The sequence below is a fragment of the Pungitius pungitius genome, chromosome 3 (assembly GCF_949316345.1).
Source record: "Pungitius pungitius chromosome 3, fPunPun2.1, whole genome shotgun sequence".
NCBI lineage: Eukaryota > Metazoa > Chordata > Actinopteri > Perciformes > Gasterosteidae > Pungitius > Pungitius pungitius.
The window spans coordinates 18,065,021-18,080,991 of NC_084902.1; the positions used below are offsets into that span (position 1 = coordinate 18,065,021).

The window sequence follows — 15,971 nt, forward strand, 5'->3', positions numbered from 1 at the left end:
AGTAACAGAGATGGTGATGACGGAATCAGACGTGTGCCTACAGATTGATTTTAGACCATTGAAACCTAAGTACTGATTCAATCCTCTCCTCTGTGCTTCAGTGGTGGAACTGAGAAGAGTGAACCTTTTCAACGTCTTCAGTCATTTGGACAAATTTATATTTTGAGCATGACGATCCAGCAAAAAGTTAATCTTTTTTTAAATTTATTCTGACAGGGAGGTAAATACCATATTTTATTTTCTTGCCACACAAGATGAATAGTTTGCACAGACCCCTCCCAAAGGCCATTTACAGCTGCTTGCATTAGAACGCCAGCAGTCAGCAGGTAGCAAACAGTGCACAAAGCCAGACTCTCTCCCATCCTCATATCTCCCTCCTCTCATCTAAATAACGGCCGGGCGGCAGCAGCATCTCTCCCGTGAACCACAGTCTCATTAACCAGATGCATGGGCCTCTGCAGTACAAAGGGCTTCCTCTGGGCAGGCGCACGGCCCTCAATTCTATCTTAAGCTGAAAGTCAACATCCTGGCCGCGTGCCGCCAGCGGGTAGCCAGCGCCGTGGGAGACGGCGGAGCGCAGGTCAGGCTTTTCTCCATGCTGAGCTGGAGACGAGGAAGCCACTTCATTGGGATGTAGGAGAGAGCGAGATGCAGCGAAGGCCATCAGATGGGATTGGTAGATGCCGCTGTGTTCCTCTAATCTAATCAGATGCAATTCCGATCTGTTTTGTACAACTCCAAGACGCTGTGGAGCGGAGCTGCCACATGCAGATTGTGCTGTTTATAAGTTACACTCTCCACTGGGCTTATTACATGTGACACGGTTTTATGCAACATTACATTATGCAAAATTACGTTTGCTCCAATCTTCAATCTTAAACGACTAGACTAGTCTCAGAAAACATTAAGGAGGCGAAAATGAGGTCATGGTGCTTCCATCTTCTTTTTTTATTTTCATTTCAATGTTTTTTCATGTTGTTTATTATGTTTAGATATTCTCCAGGAATACCAGGAAGCCAAAATCAGTATTGTTTCATAACAGATAACCAGAAAAAAACTAGTTTATATAAGCAACACCTTACAATAGAGTTGGTGATTTTATTCATGAATTAATGTGTTGCTGTTTTTGTTTTAATCTACTACATATTTAAATTGATTCAATAAAGTCTCAGGAATTGAAAAATAATACAATAATACAATTGTTATATACTGTCATCTTTGTTTATAAGTTAATCCTTTATTGGTCCTGCAAATCTGAACTCTTTTTCCTAAATGTTTTGACTTTCTTTTTCTACTGTCACTGACTAGTCGGAGATGTCTGCTTCACACTAAGAATGTTCTCATTTGGTACACAGCGGGTTCTCTTGATGCCACGGCCCACAGGTTAAGGGTTTATTTTGGTGTTCCCAATTTTCATCTTTAAAATCTCTTCCTTGCCACAGGCCGCTGCAGATCAAGTCTGGTCATCACTTCACATCTTTGCTCCGTGCTAATTGGATCCACTTGACAAAGGAATACTGAAACCTGCGAACCAGGTGAGTTCACTCCTTCTTTGAGTAGACTTACTGCTCTCTCTCTCTCTCTCTCTCTCTCTCTCTCTCTCTCTCTCTCTCTCTCTCTCTCTCTCTCTCTCTTTCTCATAACAGATATGCATTGTTGTTTTTTTTTGTTGGTCTGAGGTGAAAAAAACCTGCACAAACACACTCTGCAAACAGACAAATGGACTGACATCTGTGTGTGATGGGATTGTGTGTTTGTGTTTGCAGTTTTACTGACAGAGCTCCCAAAGAAGGTGTGACAGGCATGTTGATGTGTTTTCTTGTGTCACAGCCAGCTGTCTGTGATTGCTGGTGTGTGTGTGTGTGTGTGTGTGTGTGTGTGTGTTGTGTGTGTTTGCAGTAGAGAGAGGGAGCAGGAGGAGACGTTTTTGAGCAGGTTTTTCACAACCTTGTCAATGCAATTGTTCAATAATAGACGACAAAAATGATAATGCACCAGGACATTCAATGCCTGTGAAGGCCTAACCTGTATTGAAAATGCAGCCAGTCTGGACTTTTTCATGGAAACATCACCCCAGTTCTCATGCCAAGTGTGGGATAAAACATTCATGATTCGAGTCCAACTAGCAGTGGGCTGGGGGCAATTGCAGGGCTGACATAGAGAAACGTATTGACAGTCCTCCATTTACACACACCAACTAACCTATCGTGCATGTCTTTGGACTGTGGAAGGAAGCCAGAGTGACCAGAGTCACTCGTTAATATGTTTTATGGGACATGAAACCAAGAAACCGTTTCCGTTTTCACGGGATATGGTGTTGTTAATCACAGGAAGCCTTGCCCCGAAGCCTAACCGGGTTTATTGACTATTTAGCTCTAAATAGGAATAACTTACTAACTAGCATTATGCTGTATGTAGAATGAATTGAAACTTATGGAACCATGAACACTCATGGAGATCAAGTGTGACAGATAGTCATTATCGATCTATTAGACTTTTCAGACAGGTGCAAGGTGGCAGGTATAGTTTACATTTACATGTTTTATTTTTAAGAAATATTTATATAGTTATATTACGTTATTTGTCTTTAAAAAACAATTAAACAGCTGTTTGAAGGTTATCCATCCACCCATCTCTGGGTGACAATATGTCTAAGATGGATTTTCGTTCTCCACCGTAGACATTTTGTCATGTATAATGTATCACAGGATCCATTTTTTCTAACTGTTATTGCTCTTCAGTTGGCTAAACAATCTGAATGCAGAGCCTGCTCCCCGGAGATGCGCATTCTGACAATATCCACAGATGGCAGATTGACTGCCAATTGCTGAATTCAAAGGACCAAATCAGCCTCCGTATGCGGACTGAGTGACTTCCTGCGTCAAAGAACCATCCCGGAGATTCTTCCCTTTGTGCACGGGATCCGTGGCACCTGAACAACTCCTTCTTCATTCAAATTGTCTTGTCAAGACTAATATGACGTATACATATCAGTCATATGCATGTATATGTAACTTCTGGCCTAATGTTTTATTCATCTTTTCTTTATAATTCGCACAGGAAAACTTTCCATCGGAAAAGTTTCAATATCAAAAGCCTTTTTTGTTTGCTTTTAAAAAACTGAACAGTGACATTTTCTCATTTTATCTACAGATGTTAAAAAGACCAAAGGTTGCTCCAGGAATAACTTTGTCAAACAAAGTGTCTCGTTTACCTGTCTGCGTGACACAAATACGTGCCACGCTTTTGTTGTCTATTTTTAACTCTCATCACGATGAAGCTTTTGAGATCCAGTCTCTTGAACGGCATGTAGCCACATTATAATATTGTCTTTGCTGCAAAGCTTTTAGAGGGGTTTAAGTTGCGGATAGAAGCACCTGTGTTGAAGTCTTTGACCGATTTGAGCTCACTGTTAATGGGAAGGAACTCTAAGACACTTAAAACGTGGAGAAAACAATCATCTCTACCACAGCGGACGACTAAATGAAAGAACAGTGGATCTGGAGACAATGAATTTGAAGTCAGTTGTTAGCGCTGGTGTTTCATCCTGTAGGTTTATATTACATGACTCTTGGGAGAACAATGGAACTGCAAGAATATTAATTCTGAAGATGGGGTTCTCTTTTGTTCAAGGCATCTCCGTATCCACCCTGCATGTTCACAGGTTAGGAAACAGAGAGGAGATGTAGATATGAAGCCACGACGTTTCTCTCTCTTCAGCCATGCAGGTGGCAAGGAATCAACGGAGATCAGGTCAAATAGTAATAGTGCCTTTGACATATTACAAACCAAAGCTGAAAATGACTACGCTGGTTCCGTTTATGATGATAATGTTATCTTGACCGTAACCAAAGATAAAGCTTAAGTTATTTAAACATAAGCTCCCCTTTGCTGCAGGGGAGGAAGAGCCTATCCACATAGAATGATGTAGAAAGGTAGTAGCAGTAACATCCAGAATGGGGACTTCACAGGAACCAAAAGTAGAAAATGTTCCCTCATCACTCTCCTGTTGGAGATAAATGTGGCCTTTGTGAGTGTAACTTGGATAAACAGTCATGTTTTCTTCTAAACTTTTGACAAAGCTTTTATTTTTAAAGCACTTTTAAAGAAAAATCCTTTGTGATTCTAAGTAATGCTCTGAAGGGAAATATTCTTGTACTTTTTCTTGCCACTGCTCATTCATCAGCTCTGCCGCTTGCAGGGACCTGGGCCTCGATAGAGTAAAGACATGCAGAAGGAAAAGCTACACCTCGCTATATCCCAACACAATCTGAGTGAAAGCACCTGCTAGGTACAGATCAAATAATACTTCTGGTCCTTCTCATGAATGTATGTATCAGTTGTGAATGTTAATAACTTATATTTCAGTTTCGTAGATGTATAAGTAGCAAAAAACGTATACCGACTGATAGTGTATGAGAACACATTGTTCAGTTTAGATTTGTGTAGAAAAAGAGCCTAATCTAAAGAAAAAAATAGTTGTCTCTACTGATGTTTTTTTATTTTTTTAAGACTCATACGAGTATCCTGTACGTCTTACTTTTGGTGGCTATCTTGCTGAATGGTGGCATTCCACCCTTCACTGCAGAGGCAGCGGCATGCATTTAAAGGACGTTGTGTCTGCACTTGGCGGTCGGGTACTTTGTTCCCACGTCTTCTGTATTAGCGGAATAGTCGGAGTGCAGTGAGACGACACCCTCAGCAAAGCAAAGTAGACGACTGCCGACACACAGCTGCCTCGCCTACCTTCAGAGCTGCCTACAGACACGTTGGCAGAGCAGCTGTTTCTGTCATTGAGGTTTTCATTTAGCGCTTCTGGCTGAATGACACACAACATGGCAACATAACAACTGTTCACACAAAGCAAGACAGCAATCTCAGTGATCGTCATTTATTTTCATGTACGCCCATCACTTTTGTGTCCCTCTCATATTTTAAACCTTTTGTCAACTTTGCATGAGTTAGAACAGAGAGCAGTGGCAGAGTCAGGTGTCTCCAGAGGCTGCAGGCTTTCGTTACGCATTGAAGAGCTATGTCTTCTGTGCAGGGACGATGTGCTTCTAACGAGCCTCCGTCGACTGACAAGTGATCACTTCTTCATTGCAGAGGCTCCTTTGAGGACATTATGGGAGTCAGAGTTAGCAGCCCACGCACACGTGGTTAAACAGAGAGTAGCAACGTTAGGAACACGAACAGAAGAGCTACTCACAGCTGCAAATACTGCGTTGAGGCTTTGGGTGAGACACTTTGAAGAAAATCTCAGAACAAAAACAAGATGAGACGTAAAGCCATTTTACTGGTAATTATCTTCTCAAGGTTGACTTTGTACAGTATGTTTCTAATGAGGAGAGAACGCATTTCTTCTACATGGTGCTGAATGAAGGTGATAGAATCTATGGCAATTAGACCCGATTGTGATGTGATGATATTCTAGAGTTTAGAAGCAGAATTTTCCCCCTAATGCAGTCAAGACTCCAATGTGGTGACAACTGACAGCACAGATGAGTACAGTGTGGAGAAGCTTGTGAGTCTGAATGAATCACTACATAGCAGAGGTGTGGACTCGAGTCATGTGACTTGGACTCGAGTCAGACTCGAGTCATGAATTTGATGACTTGAGACTCGACTCGACAAAACGTACAAAGACTTGCAACTCGACTTGGACTTGAACACCGATGACTCGTGACTTGACTTGGACTCGAGCCTTTTGACTCGAGAAGACTTGCTACTTCCCATGAAAACTGGGGGAAAACATTTTCACACCACCGCGCCGCTCTGTTTATCTGCATCTGTCAAAAAAATGTGCGCCACCTGTATGCGAGAGTGCGCGCTGCCTGCACGACATCCAATCACTGCAGTCCATTTGACCGTATCAACGAGACAGCTCGTTCATGGTTACAAAAATCGGGATTTTTGAACCCGGATTCAGACTCCGATGGAAATCCTCGCCAACATTATGTCAACGTCCGTTTTAAAGTGGTGTAATGAGCTGAGTTAAAGTTATTAGTTAATCAGTTATGCAGATGTTGCATGTGTTCACGTTATGCTCCGTTACCAGCTGTAGTTACGCGAGACAACCCGAGTTTTAGGGGTCCGTGTATGCGGAAGTGTTCGTTCGGCGTGGTGACGGCCAACAGTGACCGAAGTTGAGTTGTTTTATATAAATAAATGCAGCGGAGTTGCAAGCCAGTCATCGCCTCCTTATTTACGCTGCAGCATTGGGGTGAGCGTTACAGTACTATAACACAGTCACAGTCGATCCACCATTACCCTTCACTTCGTAGTCTAGGTCTGTGAGGCAGCGCACCATCACCCAGGGTTCCCCGTCCCCACTATAATAAAAGGACTCGAAATGACTCGAAACTAAAATGGTACGACTTGTGACTCGACTTGAGACTTGTTGGCTTTGACTTGTGACTCGACTTGAGACTTGCATGGTCTTTGACTCGACTTGACTCGGGACTCGAGGGCAATGACTTGAGACTTGCTTGTGACTTGCATAACAGTGACTTGTTCCCACCTCTGCTACATAGTGATGTATTGCACTCTAAGCTGGAGGTAGGACGTGTGTGTGTGTATGGGGGGGGGGGGGGGGGGTGTGCGTGTGGTTGTGCGTGCGTACCTGTGTGCCAGTGTACCTCTGTTGTTGTGTGTAAAGCATATTAATCCATCAGTGGAAGGTCAGCCTCCCGGCCTCCTGGTTGTTGTTTAAGTGAGAACTTTTCCTCTCTGTCAGCACAAACACACACGCAGGTAGAGAGGAAGATGGTCTCCAGCTGGATCTGCCACACCTCTGGAGCAGACAGCTCACTGCACGCCACCGATTTCCGTCTCCTCCTCTCTCTACCGCTCCATCTCTTCTCTTCCACTTTCCTGTACCCTTTGCACTACTCTCCTTGTTCCATTTTCAATTTCTTTATCCTTCTTATTCTTAGAATCCAAAATGATAAGACATGTTTTTTATTGTCATAATCTCCTAGTTTTTGCGATCAGCCTCTTTTCCAACTTCTTCTTTTCATCATCATCATCTTTCTTCCTAACTATCTTTCCTTATACCTTCTTCTCTCTTCACTCTTTCTTTATAACCCTCACTACTATGTCTCTTTCCCCTTAAAAGAAACGTAATTCACATCCCATCTAGAGTACATTGCAAATGCTGCGCAACATTACCACACGTTACTGATATCCAGCCATTCCTGTATGAATACAAATGCTTAAAGGATTTTTGAAGAGAACATTTCTGTTTGGGGAGCTGAGGGATACTTAACTGGAGGCTGGTGGAGTGAACATTGAGTTCTGCAGCTGCTGTAACGATTTTCCTTGTTCTTGTTATGAAATCAAAAGCAAAAGATAGTTTGTAAAGCACATGTGTCAAACTTACGGCCCGCGGGCCAAATCCGGGGCGCCGGGGCGTCCGGCGCGGCCCGCCACCGGGTGACAGCCGCGCCGCCCGCAAACTGTTGCCGCCAGTTGGATCGCCAGCGCGCAGACAGACATCTCAAATCTACACCCCAAATCCAATAAGGTATTAACCTCAGTGTTGACATTTCTTTTTGCAATGTGGATACATACTGCAGCAATAGCTCAAAAAGTCACCTTATCTATGTAGAAGGTCCTCTAGATGGCAACACTGCCCCAACATGCCTTCAAGCGTCCAAAGTAAATGATCATCATCCCAATCCATGAGCATGGCTTTTGTTGGTAGGCTGAGTATTCCCTTACTTCATACACATATGAAGACACACATGTGAGCTTAACTGGATGGATGATGACCTTTATGCTCTAAATCAGTGATTCTCAACTGGTGGGTTGCGGACCCGTTTGTAGTGGGTCGCGGGCCTTTGCATGGGGAAAAAAAATTCATCCTGTGATTTTATTTTGAAGGGACTTTTTCTAATGCAGCGGAGTGTCGGTTTTGTTTTCAGTCAAGCGCGGCAATTAGAACAGGAAAAGATAAGACTGGCGCTGCAAAGAAAACCGCTAGCACCCTCCGTCGACACCGCTAGCCATTAAGGGGTGATGGTGGGTCCCGGAGCCAGACCAGTTGAGAACCACTGCTCTAAATCATCCTTAAACATTTCATTTTTACTTTTTGATATTGTTGATTGTAACAGCTTCACAACTGCTTCGCGTCAAAACCTCTAATGGCAGTTTTTGTTTTTTAACGTTAGATGGGAGCTTGTTTTTTGTCATAGTTGTGCAAATTCTAGGAAAATTAAATTTGGCGTTTTATTTTTTGCAAACCACAGACATTGAATGTCCACAGTTTTAGAATCAACGTAACCCTACGTGAGGACCAGTGCTTATTTAGTCACCCTTTTATTTACTGTTTCAAAGTCTTAACCTTGTCATTCTGTTGCCTAAACCTCACCAACCATTCACAACAATATTTGAGTGTTATTTTCCATTTCTGCAAGCGTGTTATATATCATTATTTATCATGATCTTTACCATTATTATTATTTATGTATTTATCATGATCTCACTGTTCAATTGTTGTATCAAAACCAAGCATTCTCAATACATTTTTTGTAGTTTAATAAATTAATATGAGTCAAAAGATTAAACTTTGCTCGTAATATTTCCTTTGCTCCAGCTAAAATTCACAAAGATCACAATGCAAGCAAACACTGCATCATCCAGACAAATTTACATAACGATGCCTCAGTTTGCATTAGTTGTGGAACATGTGAAATGAGTCATTATCCTCACGGCATCAACTGTACACCAACTACTCAGCTCCAAAAAGCAGGGATACAGGTTTTTATTTTGGCATGACTTGACATGATTATTTATTAATCATTCTTTACATGGTGGTCATTGATCTGCTCCAGTGTTAGGAATCTAAAACTATGGATCTAACAGAGTTGTTATTTTTGGATTAACGGCAAGAACGCTTCAAAGAAAAGTCTGATGAATGGGTTTTCATGTCGGGACTAATCGTTGCATGTTTAAATTAAAGATTAGTCCATGTGTGCATTAAGTGCTTTGAGAAGTACGGAATAAGAACCTTTTGATATTAAAATGTGTTTTCATGATACTAATTTCACTGCAATGCTGGAATAATATGGGGTGGTAAAAATACGTCTTCTTAAGGTATCAATGCTAAATGCTAGACAAGGAAGGAAATAGGAATATTTAAGCTGCTTGAAAATCCCTGATCATAAACCCCAAATCTGCAGGTATTCCTCCTGTGCTCATTAACTGGGTGTGCTTTTACCTTTATGATCCAGTGGTTGTCTCCTGCTTTGTTAAAGGATCTCCTGGATGCTGTCTTGAGTTTGCAGTGTTGTTAAATGCATCCACACCTTAGCGAGAGCGTATTCCCTCAGCCTGCCTTCACCTTGTATGTATCAAGTAAAAAACTGGTTCTTCTAAATGAAGTTCCCACACATATTATAGGTGACTCTATTATGTTCAATTGAAACAAAACAAGGGAAACACGTGTCTATTCTACTATATGTTTCAGTATGAAATGTGAAAGCTGCCTCTTTCAACCCAATTGAGAGTGCAGTTTGTGGAGAGCGATGTTGTAGGAGTGAGGGTTGGTTTGTAGGAGTTATGGGTGCCAGTGAATGATCGGTTATTAATGGGGCACTCTCACCGCTGCGATGCTGGAGTTGGAATTGAGAGACGACCTGTATGACACATTTGTTTCACAAGTGGCCAGTGAGCGAGAAACTTGAAACCTATCAAAAGCTAAATCTTGGTTGGCTGGTACCCGGTGGGTCCCCAGTTGGCATTTTGTCCAATAGATTTCCCCCCTGTGGCAACACAGGCTTGTTCCTGCATTCATAAGGAAATCCTCCTCGGACTACCAAAGAGGAAACAGAGCCCTTCTGGTTTCACATGTGAATATTAATGGGACTGTGTGCCTTGTTCTGTGCGTGTGTGCGTGTGTGTGTGTGTGTGTGTGTGTGTGTGTGTGTGTGTGTGTGTGTGTGTGCTGTCGTCGCTTCCTGTGTATGCAGGGCTTTGTTGTGCTGGTGTCCTTCTGCATCTTTGCTGCCGGACTGACCCTGCCTGATCGACCACGTGTGTTTCCGTAGGAGATGTCCTCCTGCCGCGTGCGATGTGTGGTTGCGTGCGTATGTCCACTGTCCCACATATCTGCAGACAAACACACACCCAAGTAGACAGGTGGGAAGGCAGGTAAGAAGACAATGTTAAATGTCCCCGACAGATAGACAGCAGGCAGGCGGGATTAGAGATGGTCTGATAGAAAGAAGCACAAATATGATAACCCTAGCTCTGTTAATGGAACCATGTAATGACAGTTAGGCTGGCCAATGTCTTTACAAATATTGTGTGTTCCGACATCATTCACTTAATTAACTAATCAGATGAGAAAAGAGAATCAAATCTGTCAAGCATGTTTCTTTGAGCCAAAATACAATGCCTTAAGTCTACCAAAAATGGCTATGCTCGTTGGATTGGGATGATGATCATTTACTTTGGACTCTTGAAGGCATGTTGGGGCAGTGTTGCCATCTAGAGGACCTTCTGCATAGATGAGGTGACTTTTTGAGCTGGTGCTGCTATCTATGTGGATTGTTCATTAAACCTAGCAAACTCTTGCTGGACTCTCCAATGTTGCCGACCTCAGCTTTCATAGTAGTCTGAGCGAGCAGGATAGACTGAACGCCCTTAACATTAATAACATTTGCCTCATCGTTAACTGATATGAAAATTGCTTCACAATATATACATATTTATTTTGCCCTCTTTTAGATTAACTAAGAAGAAGTTTCTTTACATGATCATGCTTTGAATGTTTGAAATATTGAAATAGCTTCTTCTATTAAAATATAAATTAGCATAATGCCCATCCATAATTTATTTGAATACAAAAGTAGAGAAGTCCCTGCACTCTAAAGCCATTACTGCAGGATCCAGTGGCCGGTGTTTTACCCGACCCCCGTGGCCCCAGATAGAAACTCCCCATCATGTGATCTCTGTAGTTGGATGCATCGACCACTTTGTTTAAATGAAGACACTGATCCCAGGTCTGCGTGCAAATGGGAGTTCAGGGTAAACAGAACAACAATACGGATGAGTGAACTTTCTTGTTCATGACACGTTGACACGTTGAAGAAAACCAGCAGGCCTCAGCACCTTTTGGTAATGTAGCGACGCAGCGTGGCCATACGCGTGATGAATAGCCTCCTCACATACCTTTATTAAAAGCCCCGGTGTGTGCCTGTCTTTGATTAACAGCCTCAGGTACTGCATGTACATTTGGGCTGGATAACAGGCCCAGTGTGTGCACACCTCGAATGATCCAGTGGTTGTCTCCTGCTTTGTTAGGTGATCTCCTGGGTGCTGTCTTGAGTTTGCAGTGTTGTTAAATGTGTCCCCACCTTATTGAGAGCGTGTTCCCCCAGTCTGCTTTTACCTTTCTGTATCAATGAATCAACCATGTACCGAGTTCCCACACATTTTATCTGTCCACTCTATTATGTTCAATTGAAACCAACCAAAAAATACAACAAATCTTTGGCAAATCACATCCCGGTTTTGCTTCAATAACACTTATGCAAAAAGATTACCAAAAATGATACCCGAGGCTTTGAAATAGCAGTCCTCAAACCAAATACTGTGTCCATTTATTTCATACAGTCTATGGTTAAGGCAACAGAAGTACTTGTACAACAAAATAGGTTTCCCTCAAAACGTAATTCCCAATGCACTTTTGTCGTATGGGGACTTTTTGTTGAGGCTGTAGTTGATCCTTATTCAGATTACTAATCAGTTATCTTTGAAATCATACCCAGTCTCATGTAGATACACATGTTTGGCAGGTTTCTCTTCGGTCCAGGTGTGTACTTAATCTCCAGAGCCCAGTGTAAGTGTTTGTCCTGTCCTCTGCCAGCCAGCCAGTCCTCCTCAGCGGCCCACTTGGGGTCTGTGAAGCCTGCGTCCTCATTAGACTGGCGATGGTGTGAACAAAGCTCACAGCAAACTGAAAAGCCCCGTGTGTGGGATGGAGTGTGCTGTTAATTACCCAAGGGCATTCATACCCACACACATGCACCACTGTGTTGTTCTCATCGCAGACGCTGCCCTTTTATTTTGTAGTAGGGTATCATTTCCCATGTTTTTACTCGTTATGTTTTTCAATGAGGATTATGTGTCGACACAAAGGAGAACAACCACTGAATGATTAAAATAAAGATGACTAAACCAACACTTTATTTTGAGTGGGGAGAAGGTTGATCATAAATATGTTATTTTACTTTATATTAGTGCATGTCGGGCTCCTGTGAGTTTAGTCTCTATTGTTCTCGCCACTGTCTATAAATGGAAGCATAGTCAAATCTCTTTATTGCCAACTGTGCAGAAAAATGTCCAGCGTGTGGCTGGAAGAAACACAACTGCTTTCTCTCTCTCACCATGCGATATGTTTAATTTATGAAATGGCGTGTGTGCATAATGACAGTGTGTGCTGCGTGAGGAATTGGCTGCCGGAGTGCACCTCCTGCCAGCAGAAGCAATGAGCACACAGCCCGGGTAGAATAGTGCACTCACGTGCACATTCAGCTCCCCAACTTCTCTCTCTTAGATCCTGCTACAACTCAATCGCCACACAATTCTTCTGCTCTGTGCACACCGACAACACGCTAATTTCACCGGAAGCTAAATACCTAAATGTCGCAAAAAAAAATATTTTCCCTCTTCTGTCCATCTTTCGCGCCATTTTTTTATTTTTCTTCAATATAATATAATTAGTTCTCAGTGGAATGAAGTAATGTGTGAATATTACAAGCTTTACATCTGTATCAGTGTGTCGGAACACACTTTACCACTGTCACACAAATCACAAATCCTCAAGACATTGGGAAAAGCAACTAGGAAAAAAAAGGTTTTTCAAAGAATATGTACATACATTACATATATACAGTCACAATATTTTTTTTTCTGCATTTTTCAGAACGTAAATACTTGAAATAAATTAAATGCATTTCCTGTGAAAGATATATAATATATGCAAGCCTTTCACATTAAGTTGATGTTTACAAGGTGGCTACAATCATCACAACAATACCTTTCTTCCCATTGGAAGAAAATCCCCGAATAAGAAGGCCAACCCCATTAGCGCCCTTCTAAAGGTGGGAAGGACCGCACACAAATCCATCCATAAAATCAATAGCACTTGAGAATGTACAAGTAATGTACTGAAAGTAAAGAATGAAAGAAGTATTACGCACTAACCACACACACAATGAATCTCCTGTAAGTGATTCAGTGAAGGTAGAGGCACACACTCCTCATCAGGCCTCCTAACTGCACACAGCAATTACCACTGTGCACTAACCACAATGGACCTGGGATGATGATGAATGGACAATAATGGAGTCTAGAGGATGTGTGCATGTGTGAGTAAGACTTCTGTTTAATCACAGCGTGCTTTGAGTCACACCCCCGTGGTACGTGACTACATGCCCTTTGTGAAGCTTGTTAACAACACGTCGTCTTCAAGCAGCCCCTCCCTCAGGTTTGGTGACTCTGTAATGAACACATCCACGGGGGGGGGTAGTTCTCAACTTGTTTTCTCTTTACTCGTTTCCAGGACATCATGTAATACAGAATGCAGTTACTGACATTTATCCTGTAAACAAGTGTCACTTCTAGTAATATGCAAGAGACATTCAACCCAACTAAAAAGCACCCGCTCACCTGGTTTCATTTAAAGTCCAGGGAGGTCATACCATTGTCAGCACTCTGCCCTTGTGCTGCTGGAGCTATAGCAATAAATATTTAATATAGAATATATTATGGAGAAATATTCAATATAGAATATATTAAATATATGAGTAGATTGAGAAGGGATTATTTGGAAGCTGGATTGGTTTCTGCTAAATGGACTGCACTTGTATAACAACACACTTGTGTCTGCAGTACTTACAGTAGCTACTTTCTAAAAACATGAATATACAATGACGGACGATGTTGAGACATTAACCCATGCAAAGTTAAGACAGCACATCGAATCCTGTTAAGCAAATTAGAGTGCAGCAGCAATGCTACTTAGTGTCACAGTGGATCCTGTTTGGCAGTAAAATCGAACATTTATTGAAGAGATGTTTGCACTTTTCATGCATTTGCATTTTGCAACCATTATCTCAAAACGTGATGTTGGAGCTAAAAGGAGAATACTTCCCTACCCAACACTTTGGTACTAGGAACTAAACATGAATAATAATCTACAACTTCTACTCAATCTGTGTTTAAAACACTAATCTCTTTTTGCCCTGATGTGCTGAAGGTCCTGGTGGAACAGATATTGAGTTTAACTTGTTTTACATCTATTAAAACGCTGTTCTCCAATTTAAATGACTCTCAACTTGTCATCCATTTGCAAAGTAATTGCTTATCAGATGAAGAATGGAGAATTAATTCAAAACAACAGACCTGCGCCATTTCAATAAATTAACTTCCAGACCTAGTCAATGTTTGTTGTTCTTGCTCATGACAAAAAATTTGACTTTCTAGGACTGACATTTATGAACAATGTTAATAATGTCTTTTGTCCCAAAGGAGCAAAACATTCATACAGTTTATCCTCAGAACTTATTCTAGCTTGAAGAAGTCAATACACAGCCTTTGAAGATGGACATTGCCCAGGTGACCTCCAAGGACCCCAAAGGGTCTGACTATACTATACTATCTATACTATTGACTAAAATATTAACCCTAATCCGAATATCAGGGAATATGATTGTAATTATTACATTGAGTGGAAGAGGTTTTGTAGATTTACATTGGCAACAATTGTCATTTAGGGGCTGCTCAGACCGATGCTGAAGTATGCATACTCATGGATGTACTGTGTAGACCACTGTTGATGATTTAGTATGCAGAAGGCATAACACACTGACTGAGGGTGTGCTATGTAGGACATCAGATGAAGTAGATTTCACTCACTGCTTCTTACCGTCCTTGTGATAATCAATGGGCCATGGGAAACAATACGCGTGCCTCCTCCCAGGGTGCACTGAGCGGTGAGAGATCAGCGAGGTCACAGGGGCCCCGGGGGAGATGACGAGGTGGAGTCTTAACCAAGGGACCTGGGAACCAGTCGATGGGTGCGTTGATGATCAGTAATGGATTCAAGAGACTGAAAGGGCTTTTTAAGTGTGTGTGTGTTTGTGAGCGTGTGTCAAATGTTACTGTATATATGTGTATATGTAAGTGTGTGTGTATATATATATAACTGCACTATAGGCTGAGACCTTGTTCACTATATGTGTGTGTGTGTGCACGAATACTCCATAGTTCTACTCACAAAATGTCAAAAAGTAATTTTTAAAAGTTATATTAGATATGTTTGCATGCATGTCTGCTTATGACAAGGTAAATACAGTTAAATTACACCAGAATTTCCAGTTAATTCCTGTATATTCCCATGGAAAGTTTCCAACTTTGAATATTCCCGGAATTTTGCAACCCTATATATGCATGAGGAATAGAGAGAGTGTGTGTGTGTGACCTCTGTTTCCCCTTGTCATGTCAGCTCTGTCCTACAGATGGATTTCTACAGATACATAAGTAGAGCTGCACAGTGTATGTGTGGGTCTGTGAATCTGTAGCTTCAGGGCCTGCCTGTTCAAACACAGCTGCCCTCTCACTCCTATTTACACTGCTGATCACAAAACACAAAGATGCACACATACACTCTCGCACACACTTTGTGGCACTTGGCTTGTTACTGTAACCTTTAATGGCTGTCTAGCTGTCTGAGACAGTAATGCTCTCTCTCTGTCTTGTGAAAGCAGCCTGCTTTTGGAGAGTCATTCTGCGTGTCTTTACCAAAACCTGTAACAACAACAGCATGTCGGCGTGGGTGTGTCCCGATCTGTGTCCGTGGTGTTCCCAATGTTAGAGAGACCTCTTGAGGCAGGAAGGAGGGAGCGGGGATGGGTCAAGCGAAAAACAGAACTTTTTTCAAAGGGCTGTTTTTCTTTTTGTTT

The 15,971-nt window shown here is 41.9% G+C and overlaps 1 protein-coding gene across 8 annotated transcripts in view; it reads left to right on the plus strand.

Moving 5' to 3' along the window:
* The window catches only part of si:cabz01090165.1 (uncharacterized protein LOC100333421 homolog), a 268,340-nt gene that overhangs the window by 180,185 nt on the left and 72,184 nt on the right, over positions 1-15,971 (plus strand). For all 8 annotated transcript variants that reach the window (XM_062561286.1, XM_037462755.2, XM_062561289.1 and 5 more), the window contains one exon: positions 1,443-1,535. The gene's annotated coding sequence lies outside the window, so the exon portion shown is untranslated. The remainder of the gene's footprint in view (positions 1-1,442; positions 1,536-15,971) is intronic.